At 49.6% G+C, this 14,717-nt stretch overlaps 1 protein-coding gene across 2 annotated transcripts in view; it reads left to right on the plus strand.

The window, feature by feature from the left end:
- Positions 1-14,717, plus strand: part of Ksr2 (kinase suppressor of ras 2) — a 382,945-nt gene that overhangs the window by 267,920 nt on the left and 100,308 nt on the right. The gene's annotated exons all lie outside the window — the stretch shown is intronic.

Below are 14,717 nucleotides of genomic sequence, written 5' to 3' on the forward strand. Positions count from 1 at the left end.
GGTAATTTGCAAAGTTCTTTTTCTTCTCTTCTTTCTCATCATGCACTGTCTCCAAAAGGGTGCCATGACTTCCCCATTTTATGTCTGTAAAAATTGTGTCTCGACTTGGAAAAGTCGAGCTAAGAAGTAGGAGGGAGGATTTGAACTCAGGTCCCTTAACTCCTGCTCCATTTCTTTCTATGGCTTCATGTTCATGCTAATTCTGGTTAAGAGGTGGGAGTGCCCAGACCTCCACTCCTTACCCCTTCCCTATAGACATTCTCTGTCATTCTGATGGGAGGTTAGGAAGGAGGCAAGAGAAGGCATCGGCACCAGCCATGGGCTCTGGAGGCACATTAAACCAGGTTCAAATCCTGTTCCTGCCACTTAGTAGCTGTGTAAACAACATGGGCACATCACCTCATATATTTGTCCTCGTGTGTGTGTGTGTGTGTGTGTGTGTGTGTGTGTGTGTGTATGTGTGTGTATGTGTGTGTGTGTGTGTGCATATACATATATGCACACATGTATTAACTACCTACTCAGGTCCAACAATTACAAAACAGAAACATTTGACAATAGAAAAGATAGGGGTGGACATGTGTCTGCTTGATAGGAGACACTCAATAAGAGTCTCCCCTGCCCCCCTACGGCCCCCCCCCGTGTGTGTGTGTGTGTGTGTGTGTGTGTGTGTGTGTGTGTGTCCGTGTCCTAGGCCTATTCAGGCATCTTGCAGAATGCCTTTCTGGTGGCCTCACCTGAGTAAGTCCGCCACACTGAGCTTCCTGCTAGCCTGGGCTATGGGGAGAGTTAATTATTTTCAGCCCCTGGGGATCGGTTAGCTCCACGGTCTAAGGGTGTTTGGGATAGTAATTGCTGAATATTAGCATTTGGAACTGCTGTCCTCTGTGGTTCTGGGCTCTCAGGTGACCCCCCCCCCAGCTTCCCGACTCTGAGATGTGCATGGGCAGGTGCTTAGGTCTGGCTCAGAGCTGCCCGATCCCCCCAGTACTGCTGCTGCCTTGGAGACATCTTGGCTGTATCAATTCATGCTGTGTTCTGGGGGGGGGGAAGGGGGGATGGCTTTCACATCCTCACACCTGCTGCGTGGAGGCTTTGAAGTCAAGTAATTAGGTGACAGGACGCAGCCAGGAGTCAGCAAGGCTGAACACTCCTCAAGCCTTTTCAATTTTCAGCACTAGAGGTGGGACCCAGAGGCGGCCTTCCTCCCTGTCTTCTGTTCAAGGAGTAATGAGCAAAGGCTGAGACCCTGCCAAGGGTTGGTAGAGTGGGCTGGGGACAGGCCAGCCGCACGGAGCTGAGGCTCTGGAAGCCGCCGCCAGCACTAAGTTTGGGTCCCATTTCTGCTTGAAGTCTTAAGAGGCCTGCAATGTTGGGCTTTTTCTCCTCTGAAGAGCAGGCATGATAGTGGCGCCCATCACTGGATTGCACGAAGGAGTCACCGAAGTGCCCTCGCCTCACACTCTCATCGGGGACCATTTCCCCCACCGCCTCTCACATCGCCTTATGCAAAGTAGCTCCTGGCACATGGAAGGGCGAGGTCAGAATTCATGACTTCACCAATGTGCTCGACCCTTCCGACTCTAATGATTGCTGCTGCAGCTGGCATGGTGTCCGGGTGTGCTTTTGTCCCAACCACATACCTCTGTCGGCTACGACGGGAACAGGAGCCAGCTCCATGATGTATTTGTACACACACACACTGAAGTTAACAGTTGAAACCCACACTTATCCCCCGGATAAAACCCCTCGGGGAGCCTCACTTAAAGCGAGGGGGTAGGCGTTTATTTGCATGTGTTTTCAAGGACTGACAAAAATGTGGACACATTGGATGGGCTCCTAGGAGGGTTGGTGGGGGGTAGGAACAGATAATATGCAGGCTCCATGGTCGCAGAGTTAGGGGAAAGACTCAACGTGGAGAAATGAGTCTGAGTGGAACCGAAGGACAGGAACGAAGAACAGTGGCAAGTGACCTTTCAGAGAGGTGACCCAGAGGATGAGGAGGTTAGAGGTCACTTCTTAAAGAAGTGGGCAAGGCCAGCTCACCAGTCATTCACCTAATATTTACCAGTTGGATAATTAATATCACAGGCTAAGAAGTTATTATCTGTAGTGCTTGGGACCAAAGGTATTTTTTTTGTGTTTGAAAGGCATTCTGAGTTTAGAGGATCCGCATCATGCAAACCTTTGCCTATGTGATGAGGTGTCTTAGAGTTGGGACCCAAGTTTGAACCCCCAAAACCTAAACTTCATTTGTGCACTGCTTTTAGAAACTCAAATTTCAGCTCTGAGGTTAGGCGTGGGGTGCTCCACCTGTGGACCTTCAGGTGCTCAGGAAGTTTCAAATCCGAGGCCATTTTGGATTTCAGGTTTTTGAACCAAGGATGTTCAATTTTAAAACATTAATACCCTGTACCGAAGGGTTTTCCAGGCGCCAGAAGCAACAATAAGAAGATAAAATGGACAAAGTCCCTGGACTGGTGGAATTTACCTGTGGGTGGGTAGGGGGGTGGGTAGATGGTGCATGAAGTGAACTTGGCTAAAAAGATGGCGGAATGGGATGATGTTGGCCGCTGTAAAGAGCAGAGCGGACATGGCACCGTGCACTCACGGGGACTTGTCATCCCAGCACTCAGGAGGCAGAGGCAGGAGGGGGCTAGGGTTGGGGAGCAGCCTGGGCTGTAGAGTGAGACCCTGTTGAAGCTGTTGAAAGAAAGAGACAAAGAAAGAGGAAGGGAGAGAGAAGAGAGGAAGGAAGGAGGGAGGGAGGAGAGGGAGGAAGGAAAGAAAGAAGGAAGAGGGAGGGAAGGGAGGGGAGGGAGGGAACGGAGGAAGGAAGGAAGAAAGGAAGGGAGGGAGGGAGGAAGGAAGGAAGGAAGGAAGGAAGGAAGGAAGGAAGGAAGGAAGGAAGGAAGGAAGGAAAAATGGGTAGGGAAATAGGAAGGGCCCTGGTAAGAGGCTCCAGTTTTCATTCAAGGGCTCTGGGAATTTCAAGCTTTTCTCTCACTTGGGTCTTGTGTATCATCATCTGTTCAGAAATGCATACAGCATGTGTGTATGTGGAGAGGACACATGATCAGAAGCCTAGGCTGCAGGGCAGACGTGTCTGTGACTCCTGCTGCTGCTGCAAGCTGGTCATGTGATCGCTTCTGTGCCTCCATTTCTTTTTCCCTAAAATGGGTTTATAACGTCTGCCTCAATAGACAGTTACTGTTGATTGACAACTTGGCAGGATCGGGAATCTCTAGGAACCACACCTCTGGGCATGTCTGTGAGGGAGTTCCTAGGTTAGATTGATTGAGGTGGAAATAGCCACCCTACCTGTTGGATGCACCATCTGGGGTTCTGGGTGGAATAAAAAGGAGAAAGCGAGCTGAGCATCAGCGTTCATCTCTTTCTGCTTCCTGACTGTGGGGGCCACGTGACCAGCTGCCTCACACCCCTGCTGCCAATGTCTTCCCAAGCATGATGTAATGTACCCGCAAAATGTGAGCCGCAGTAAAACCCTCCTCCCCTGAAGTTGCTTGTGAGAGAAGTCACTACTAAAACTGTTAAAAAGAAAAAGGATAAACAAGGTAATGGCCCACTATGAGTGCTATTTGATAAAAGCTAACACCGTTACTGGCTTGACAAATAAACGTTGGGATATCCCTCCACCCAGGAAGCCAGAAACTTCTCCTTCCTGCCCAACCCCTCTCCCCGCCTCCACAGCCTCTCCTCTTAAGTGCCCACTTCCTCCGGAATTATCATCAGCTGTCTTGTTGGGAGTCTGAATAGATTAATGAGCTAATAGGAAATTAAGGCTCCGAAAGCAATTTCCAGTTATCTAAATGGAGGCGTTTTTCATCTAATCGGTTCAGGAGTGTGGAAGGGAGCTGTGTGCAGAGCGGTTGGATGTCAGCACTCTCCCCGAATTGTTTCACACGTGTCGATGCAGCTGCCAGGGTTTGCTCCTGCACGGGGATGCTGATGGGTTTCCCGGTGTCGTCTGTGTCCCACCCACCTCACCTGCCACGGGGGTCTGGAGCTCTGAGGTCTCATTTGTTGGAAGCTGCTCTAGTCTCTCTTCCCTGCCCCCTTTCAAAAAGCCACTGTATAGCTCAGGCCAGCTAAGAACTCAGCTGCATAGCCCAGGCTGGCCCCACACTTATGATCATCCTCCTGCCTCAGGCTCCCCAGTGGTAGGGTTACAGATGTGTGCCACCACACTTGGCTTCATCTGATTTCATATAGGCAAACTGTAATTTACACAAGCGTATTTGGAGTTGCTTTTGCGGTAGAAAAAGAGAATTGAAGCTGAGATGCATTTTTCTTTCAGTCTGACCTACTACAGTATGATAAAGATAGGAACATCTGGGTTTGGCTCAGTGGTTAATAGTGCTTGCTGCTCTTTCAGAGGACTTTCAAGTCTCGACATCCTCATCAGGCTGCTCACAACTGCCTATAACTCCAGCTCCAGGAGATCTGATGCCCTCTTGTGGCCTCTGAGGGACCTGCACTCATGTACACACACACACACACACACACACACACACACAGAGTCATGCACATGTAGACACACAAGTAAATTTTATAAAGAAGGATACATTATCCCAAGCCATCACAAAGACATAACATGTAAACAAACCCTGTTTGTTTTAACTGCCGCAACCTCTCTTCCACACCATGCTTTAACCTGAGTTAGGTTGCCCAGCCCTCAACTGTGTGGTGATTCTGTGTGACCCCCAACCCTAGATGTGACAACAGAAAAGTCTGTACATGCTGCCACGTAGTGGAGACATCATTGCCACTGGTTTAGAGAAACAGGTTTGCATAATAAATCATCCACTCCCAACCAAAGGAATTACAGCCTGCTCTGTCCAGCTTCAGCATGTTGGCTGCCAATCACATGCCCAGCACAACCATGGACCCATTACCAAACCTTCACCCTCTGGGATAAGTGGTAAGATTCCCACTTAGGTTTTAGGATGAATTATGGGATTTTCCAATCCCATAATCTGCAGAATGATTATAGCTACTGTTGCCCTGTTTAGCCTGGACTTTCCCTGTTTTAGCCAAAGTCCCAAATGCTGGAACAAGCTCCTTTGGTGAGCCCTAAGTTAAGACACCTTGTCACAGAGGCAGGTTGGTACTCGCCAAAGCACTGACGTGTTCCAGTTGAGGTCATTGCCAGCTTCCGTGGGCGTGAACCCCCTGATCAGTTCTCTAGGAAGAGAAGCAGCCTCACGGGGGCACTTGCCTTACTCAAGTGTCCTGCCATTTTTGGGATCTTGGAATGCCCGCGCTCTCGGAGTCCCTTGCCTACCTGTGGCTGCACATGCGGACTCTGCATTCTTTCCGCATCCGCACTCACTCATTTGCACTTTGATGGGGCTCCTGGCCCTTTTCCAGTTTTGCTCCATTACAGGGTCCGCTCACTGCTCTTTCGATTACCCCCTTGCCCTGTGCAGTCTCCGTAGGTGTGCTCTTGCATCTCGGTTTACAAGATGGGTGTAACCACAGGTGATGGGGAAATGCAAAGGGAAGCCAGCCCTGTTGATGCAGGAGCTGACTGATCCACCCTTACCAAACTGGAGACCCATGGGCGCAGCTTCGGCAGCTGCTGTAGAGTTCCTGGAGGCCCGGGAGGCTGCCCAGCAGGCAGGATGTTGGCAGGATATAATTATGAGCATGCGTTCTGGAGATCACCCTCTTGAAGCCTGAACTCGCTTTTCCACAAATAGAAACACTTCATTTCTTGCAAAGAAACCATCCTGGGAATTAATTATCTCTTATGTGTAATAGTTTTTTATTATTATAGGGAAAAAGTTTAATTCTATTATAGCTATTTGTAAGAAAGAGATTCATAGAATTCTAGAAACTGAGGTGGGGACTTCGGTAAGGTCATGGTAATAACAATTGTGATGATAATGTTGTCAATGGGGAGATGGTTATGATGTTGAGGATGGTGATGATGATGATGGGGAGGATGTTGATGGTGGTGATGATGATGGTGAGGATGATGATGATGATGGTGGTGATGGTGAGGATGATGGTGATGGTAATGATGCTTATGGTGCTGATAATGATGATTGCTGTGGGATGGATGGTCTTTCTGTATGCTGTGAATATGTGTTGCTACTATTGGTTAACAAAGAAACTGTTTTGGCCTATGAAAAGGCAGGATAAGAACCAGGCAGGAAATCCAAGAGAGATACAGGGAGAGGAGGGCAGAGTCAGAGAGACACGATCCAGCTGCCTAAGGAGGAACAAGATGCCAGCAGACTGGTAATGCCACCACATGGTAAGCATAGAGATTAATAGAAGTGGGTTAATTTAAGATGGAAGAGCTAGCTAGCAAGATCCTGAGCCATAGACAAACAGTTTATAATTAATATTAAGCCTCTGAATGATTATGTTATAAGCTGCTGCAGGCCAGGCAGGACACAGGAAAACTTGTGGCTACAGATGATGGTTATGGTGATGGTGATGATGATGATGATGATGATGATGATGATGATGGTGGTGATGATTTTTATGGTAACAGTAGTGATAATGATGGTGATGATGATGGTTATTGTGAGGGTGATGATGATACTGATGGTGAGGATATCAGGCCCTACCACACGGTAGACATTTTGCTAAACACTTTAGAAGCATGGTTCCATTTCATCCATGTAACAAACGGGAGGAAGATGGGGACTTCTATCACCCCCATGTTATAGATGAAGAAACTGAGGCCTCAGAAGTCTTCATGGTGGCCATATCTGTCACTCAAACACAGATCCCCTTAATTCAGCTTAATCATTTTGTGGGGCCAAGGGCTGACCACACAACAAGATGGCAGCAGGTGCCGCCTCCTGCTCTCCTTCCCTTTGAACTATGCAGAGCAGAGTGTGAGAAGCTGGACTCAGCCCTAACCCTGGACCCATGCTTTTCCCTCTGCCTGTCTGGCCTGCCACACTCTCCCCTTGAGCTGTCCTTCCTTCCTGGAAGCAGAAGATGCCCGATGGGCCTTTGGGTTGTGATGGGTACCACTGGTCCTAGGGAGCCAGAGTGTTCAGGGTTACTTTCTTTGTCTTTCTGGGAACAGGCTTGACAGTGTCAAGGTCAAAAGTTAAGCTCGGGTTAGACCAAGGTGTCGAAGTTCTGAGAACATAAGTGTTGTTTTTCTTCATAACCGTGGCTGCCTTTTAAGCAACAACTGTCCTAATCAGAGACTGCAACTCAGCTGCTACCAGAAGTGTTTGGCCGCAAGGGCCGCAGCCTGGGGGGATTCTGTTCCCTCGGGCACCGACTCTTCCAAAGCTACTAAGGGAACTTATCTAAATTTCTATCTCTCTAAAGAACCCAGGAGTCAAAGGTTGAGGTGGAATTCTGCTCACTCAGAGAGGCTGAATAGCAGCTAACATTCTCCCTTTGCTGGAGTCCTCTTAAAAAATCCAGCGTCCTTCTCTCAGTCCCCACTTAAAAAACCCTTGCTACAGGTGGTTCCTCCTTACCACTTCCTGTCAGCTACTTGCTGACTCAGCCTCCTGCTCACAGGTTAATTTTATTTAATCAAACACATCTTTGCATTGTTAACAAAAGCAGTAGGAAAAAATTAAACACACTTTAAAATATTCCACAAGGAAAGGGAGTTAGTCGGGGCCCCCCACAGCTACACAGGGAGCCTAAATTGGATTCTGCAGATAGGGGAACCCTTGGAGGGCTCAGAGGACTGCGACTCATTCAGACAGATATCCGTGAAGCCTCAAGTTGGGGAACTTGCTGATGTCAAATGGGAGTTGATCCAAGAAGTGTCTACACTCAGAATAGCTGAACACTACCCCAGAAGCCCCTAAGATGAAATGTTTCCTTTCTACCACCCCCTCCCCCACATTGGCATCTTTTTCAAGAAACCCACTTGGAAAGGTGATTGAATACACAAAAAAGGGAAAGATAAACAATTCAGTTTAACTTCGTTTGGGTGGGAACAGAGCCTTGCTCAGGCAGAACACACAGGAGAAATTGTTCCCATGTCTGGGCTCTCGCACCTTGCCCTAAGGCTCAGACATGAAGAACCAGGATTGGCACACAGAGGAATGGCTGATGGAGTTGACCGGTTTGGCCAGACACTGAGATGGCAGCCCCAAGAAAGGAGGGCAATGGGGCCCCAGCTGAACTCTGCACCCACACGCCCACTGTGCCGCACTTATAGAGCATTGTCTGTCCAGCTGGGAATGGACATCATCCCCCAATCAGGTCACCCCATCACTGTCTGTGGAAGAGCAGCTAGTGTGCCAATTTATCAGCTGACCACTCGCTCCAAAGTGGGTTTCTGAACCCCACAGGAGTGTCTGTGAAAATCCGGGACTTGTCTCAGCACCCAAGATAGTGAGAGGATCATTACCTGGGAGAATTCCCAGGTGGAGTGTGGAGGCTCTAATTCTTCATCATGCTCCCTTCCAACAGAAAATAGGGTCAGGAGACTGTTCTGAACAAACCTGGGTTCAAATTCTGACCCCATCACTTCCTGATTGTCCAAACTCGGTCGAGGTGCAGACTCTGTGTGAACCTCACAGTCTTCCCCTGGAAGGCGAGGAGAGTTGTGTCTTCTGCCTTGCAGGTCTCCCAACCAAGGCTAGGAGTAAAGGTGCCGAGGACAGATACTTGACACAGGGTAGGTCTTCAAGAAGGGGTAGCCGCTCTCCTGTTTTCTGTGGGAGCAACAATAATTATTGCTACTTTGCTGGGAGACTTTTCTTGGCTGGAAATGTGGGCAGGCCAGACTACCAAGAGTCCAAACACGTAGGAGTGGGAGGGACATGGGTTCTCCTTGGGCAGGGGTTGATCCAGGGCTCTCTCTCTGCATACTGGTAATGGACCCCGGTCACCCAAAGCCCCACCTGTCCAATGCCCAGCTGGCAATGGCAGTCTTCCCTCCATGCCTAACTCACCGGCTCACCTCACTGGCATGGCCAAGCTTGTCTCTTAAAGGATCCACTTGCCCTGGTATCTGGGTTTGGCCCAGGTGTAGAAATGGGATCCCAAAGAAGACAACAGGATACTTAAGGAGGTTCTACATATTGACTTTGCCTTGTGTCTCTTCAGCCCTCAGCACTAGATGAATTTTGTCTTGGCGAGGGATCCCCTTTACAAGGAAGAAGGGGAGGGTGGGAGGACCCAGATGGTTCCTCAGAGGCTGAGAAGGGAGTGGGTCTCAGACCCGGATGCAGGGCAGGAGGTGCCTTGTGTTTTGGTGTGACAAGTCAGAGAAATCCCTAGACACCAGGGAAGGGCCCTAGGTACAGGGAAGTAACCCAGGGGCCGAGAAGATGGCTCAGGCAGTAAAATGCTCCCTGCAAAACCAGGAGGACTTGGATCGATTCACAAAACACACGCACAAAAGCCAGCTGTGGTGGTCCAGGTGTGGTGGTCCAGCTGTGGTGGTTCAGGTGTGGTGGTCCAGCTGTAGTGGTTCAGGTGTGGTGGTCCAGCTGTGGTGGTCCAGCTGTAGTGGTTCAGGTGTGGTGGTCCAGCTATAGTGGTTCAGGTATGGTGGTCCAGCTGTGGTGGTCCAGAGGTGGTGATCCTCTCTTGTGGTCCCAGTACTGGGGAGGTGGAGACAGGAAGACACTTAGGGCTTGCTGCCCAGTTAGCCTAGAGCACTCAGCAAGCCCCAGATTGCAGTAAGACATTCTGTCTCTCAGAACAAGTTGGATAACTCCTAAAGAATGGTACCCAAGGTTGACCTCTGACCTCCAAGTGTATCTGTGAATGTGAACACCCACCTATACATACATGTTAACACACACACATATATGTATTCATGTGCATGTATATGTGCACATGTGAGCAGACACATACATCCACACCTACATATACACATATGTGAACACATATACACACACAAAGTAGGGAAAGAGACAGAGAGAGAGACAGAGAGACAGAGACAGACAGACAGACACAGACAGACAAACACAGACAGACAGGCAGATTTGGGCTTCACAGTCAGTCTGACCTGAGCAGGCATCTGTTCTCTGCCTTTCTTGACTATATGACCAAGAAACGTGAAAGGACACAATGCCTGAGCAGGTCTGCACAGAGGACCGCTCTGCCCTCTGAGAGCTTAGCATCCTGGAGAGTGACTATGGAAAATTTACTTTGAAGATGGCTAACTTTTTTGTCATTCCAAGCCTTAATAGTATAAACTTCAGTTATGAGGAAAAGTTACTTGAGTAGAACATTTCATTCCCCCCAGAGGAGCTGCCGGCTAACTGAGACATCATCTCCATCAGAAGACCAAATCCGAGGCAGCCTGATACCTGGGCGGCCGAGGGAGGCAAATGACTATTTCTATGCCTGCCTGGGCTCCACGGTGTGTTTCAACCCAGCCCTGACGACTCAGTGAGACCCTGCCTTAAAAAATACATAGAAGTAGGAAGAGAGCAGCTCAGCGATACAGTGTGTGCCTAGCATGGCCACGGTCCTAGATTCAGTCTCCGCCCCCCAAAAAATAGATGACATGGGTCTATCCCCAGTGTCATCTTTCCTGTGTCCCCTTTTCCTCCTCTGGTGCCACGAATTGTTGGAAAATCATCATAGAGAGGATGGAAGACAAGAAAGACAGGAAGGGATGGGGTTGAGTTGGCAGAGGCGACCATGGGTGAATACTGTTAGTTTAGGAGAGTTATAGTCTCTACTAAAATTATAAAGAAAAAGAAATGCTTGGTTTCTATTTCTGATAAATTGCATCCCCTCTTATGCACAGGGTCTTGTCTGCTTTCCCTCACAATTCCTTCCCTTGCCCCTATCCCAAGGCTTGGGACAGGGATGTGGCCTCCAGGGACCTTGTGCCTTTGTGAGTATATCTGGTCTTCTCTCTCTGGTCTGACCATGGCCTGGAGCAGACCAGCGAGGCTGGCGGGAGTCTACAGGCCAGCACAGGGCTGACTGAGAAGCAGGCACCCAGAGTGGGGACAGACAGAACTCTGGGGGAGGAGCCTCACTCCACGTTCAAACAGTAGGTCAGTCTTGTCAATTTCTGGAAAAGTCGTTTGGGACGACCAGCCAAGTCCCCCATTTCTCCTGATCTGTTGGTTCTGGGTTAGTGTTTAAGAATCTGCCTCTCTCCTACAGAGAGCAGGGGCATTTAAAAAAGCTGGGCCTAGGACTCAATAAAGATACTTGTTTTTTTTTTTTTTTTTTTTGAGGGGGCGGGGCTTATAATTTTTTTTTTTTTAAAGAGAGTCTGACTGTGTAATCTGAGTTGGCCTCAGAGTCACAACCCTCCCCCTATGCCTTCCTCCCCAAACACAGAGTGCAGGTGAACGCCACCATGTCCAGCCTTAATCTGAGGACAGGTTAAGCCAAACACCAGCATTTAGCCCGGGTTTGTATGTAATCTATTTACCCTGAACAAGAGTGCTGCGGTATACAGATATAGATACAACCATTTCAAAGCCTGGAAGACTGAGGCCCAAGAAGAGAACGGCTCCCAGACAGAAGAGTGGAGGGAGACCTTACATGCGTGCAGGAAATATATTACCAGGTTCCTACCATGAGCCAGCAGCTGTGCTGGGTGATGGGGTGGCAGTCTTGGTGGGGGGGGGGGTCAGAAGAAGAAGAAAGAAAAGTTCCTCCCTTAAAGGCCTTATTGTATGAGGAGGGATATACGTCAAGGCATCCAAACCCCACCACATGACTTCAGTATGAACACCTTGCCACTCACCACTTGTTTGAAAATTGACTCTGATAAGTGAGAGCCACTGGAAGCCAAGCTTGTTCTGTGGGCCCTGAAGTAGAAAGGGCCTCGTTCCTCCCAGAGGCTCCTGTTGATGTGATGTGACCAAAACACATATGTCCTGAGCACCTACTGTGTGCCATGCTTGTGTGCTAGTCATGTCCCTGAACATGGGATAACCTAGAAATGGTTCTCTGCTCAGACCACTAAGAGCCAGGCAGGAAGATGGACAGGTGGGGAGACAGACAGGTTAGCAGTATATCCTGTCATCAGATATGCCTGGGGAGGGCAGGGTGTGGCTTTCCAATCGGAAGGGCAGTCAGGGAGGACTCCCTGGAGGAAGCTGTGAATGAGCTGATCTGAGAAGATAAAAAGGGAGCAGCACTGTGTCAGAAAGATGTAGGCAGGAGCAACAGGGATGTTCAGGAGCAACGGGGATGTTCAGATAATGAGCTGCACCCAGGGAACGGATGCTTGGTGAAGCTGGAGCTTTGGGTACCAGCTCTGGTCTCAAGCGAGAGAGGGATGCTGGGAACAGAGGTAAGCAAATTCCCTGAGGTTTGCCAGGTCTCAGCATGAGGCTGGCTTTTATCCGAGAGCAAGGACGATACAGGGCTGGCCTTGTGGAGGGAATGCTGGGAAAGCTGGGAAAGCTGCTGGTACCTTCAGTGGAGGGAGCCTGGGTCCCTTGCTGCCTCTCATCGCCTTCCCACCTTGTGCCTATTTCCTGCAGCCCTGATCGCTGCTTTAAGTGTTCCAGGGCTCCTTGCAAAGTCACCAAACCGAATCACTAGCCATTTCCCAATGGGCTAAGGGCCCTGAATGTTGCCGCCCCTTGCTCCCCCACTCCGCCCTGCCCCGCCCCCAGCCTTTCAGTCTCATTTTGGCTCTCTAGAACCTTTCATTTGAACCAGTGTTTTTTAAAAAGGCCTTGGTAGGCTCTTGACACAGGAGACTGACCATTCTCTCCCTGACTACTCCACAGCCTGACATTGCCGAAAGAAAGACTCCACATAAACCATGGGGGAGGGGCATTGGTCCGTGACTCAGATCCCAGGACCCAGAGACAGCATAGTGACACCTCAGGGCTCTTCTTTCCATGAGAGAATGAGGGAGGGGGTGGGTAGACTGCGGACCCTTTAGAGGTGTGCGTTCTCTCCCCCTCCCCCACCCCAGAACGAGGAGACTCTTGCAACCCAAAGAAAGGCCCACCGGCGTGTCCACTTCCAGAAACGATGCACGAGGTGGCCAGAGTGGCAGGTGGGTCACAGAGGCAGTGAGAAGGACTCTGGTCTGGGGTCAGTGTTGAACCCAGGTTCGGTTCTCATACTCTGCTCTGTGTGGGGAGTTCAAGGGGAAGCAGAGAGTCAGGGAGGAGAGACCGTGGTCTACGGCGTGGCCAGCCTCGCAGACTAGGCAGTTAAGTATCTGGTCTTGAATCGGGGAGACCTGTGTTTTTAACAACAGATTCTGTGCCAGGTATTTACTCCTGAGGCCTCAGTTTCCTTGTCTGTAACATGGGGATAGTGATAGAGGACCCTTTAAAAATAATACATAAAATATAGGGTGAGTCAGAAACCCTGATGGGATCATTACTTATTTGATACATGTATCAGAATGTCACAGAACGAGTCATTGATGTACATGATTAGCATGCATGAAAAATAGACGTGTTTAAATAGTCATCGTGTAGGTTAGAGACAACTGACTTTGATAATCGGGAATCTTCATAAAGAACAGACGAGTTTGAATCAGGAAGAATAGAGTAGTTGAAAGACATTAAAAGGTACGGGTGACTGGCAGATTCACAAACCATACCCTCAAAGCACCAAGAGCTGACACTCCGGAGATGTGATGGTTTAATTTAGTTGTCAACTCCGACTGGAGTCAAAATCAGTCTGGAAAGACCTCTGGATGTGTTCTCTGTGGATGTTTCCAGAAAGGTTTCACTGTGGTGTGAAGACCCACTCTGAATGTGGATAGTGCTATCCCACAGGCTGGGGCTTCTTGACTGAAGACAAAGGGCCCAGCAAAGCTGAGTCCCAGCATCCATCTCTCTGTTTTCTGACCTTGGGTGCCACGTGATGGCCCTCTCAGTCTCCTAGCTCCGTTCTTCCCCACGATGATGGAGTGTGCCCTCAGAACTGAGCCAACATGAACTCCCTCTCCTCAAGCGGCCTGCATCAGGTATTTTGTCCCCCAAGGAGGAGGGTGACTGATGCAGGGACGGATCCCAGTGCATGAGGTGATGTTCTGCATGCTTTGCTTGGTCACCCCAGTTTCACTAATGGCCCTGAGTGGAAGCAGTGATGGGTGCCCCCATTTTGCAGAGTGAGAAACTGAGGCTCAGCCAGGATCACAGAACCAGTGAGCAGCAAAGGCCTGAGCTTAGCTCTTATGTGCTGTGTCTCTCCCAACTTCCCATCCTGGGAGACAGGAATGTGGGTCAAAATGCTCTTCTTTGAGATGGACCTAGGATGCCACTGGGCTCCCACTGGTCTTCTTGAGCTAATACAACTTCTACTATTCTGACTGGCCCTTTCTCTGCTGAGACCCTCAGACTCTCCGACCTCGGCGGAGGGTCTGTGTTCTAGAGTTGGACCAAACCCGGACGACTCCACGGGTTTTTAACAAGCTCAGCTGGAAACGGTGTGCACCGGGTACCAGGGACATACAGCAAACAAGCGGAAGAAATCCTGTGTTTGAGGGGAGAGAGAGAGCCCACATGGGAAGAAATAAAGGATGCAGGCATGGGACAGCATCCATACAAAAAGACAGGAATGGAATGCAGAGCACCAGGGACTCCCCACTCATGGAGGTGCCACAGGAGTAACACCAGAGCTGAGCTCTGTGAGCTCCAGTTGAGCCAAACTAGAGAGAGGATGGGCGCGGCTTCTGCAGCTGCTGTGGAGTTCCTGGAGGCCCGGGAGGCTGCCCAGCAGGCAGGATGTTGGCAGGATATAATTATGAGCATGCGTTTTGGAGATCACCCACTTGAAGCCCAAACTCGCTT

The sequence above is a fragment of the Peromyscus leucopus genome, chromosome 23, assembly GCF_004664715.2.
Source record: "Peromyscus leucopus breed LL Stock chromosome 23, UCI_PerLeu_2.1, whole genome shotgun sequence".
Lineage (NCBI taxonomy): Eukaryota > Metazoa > Chordata > Mammalia > Rodentia > Cricetidae > Peromyscus > Peromyscus leucopus.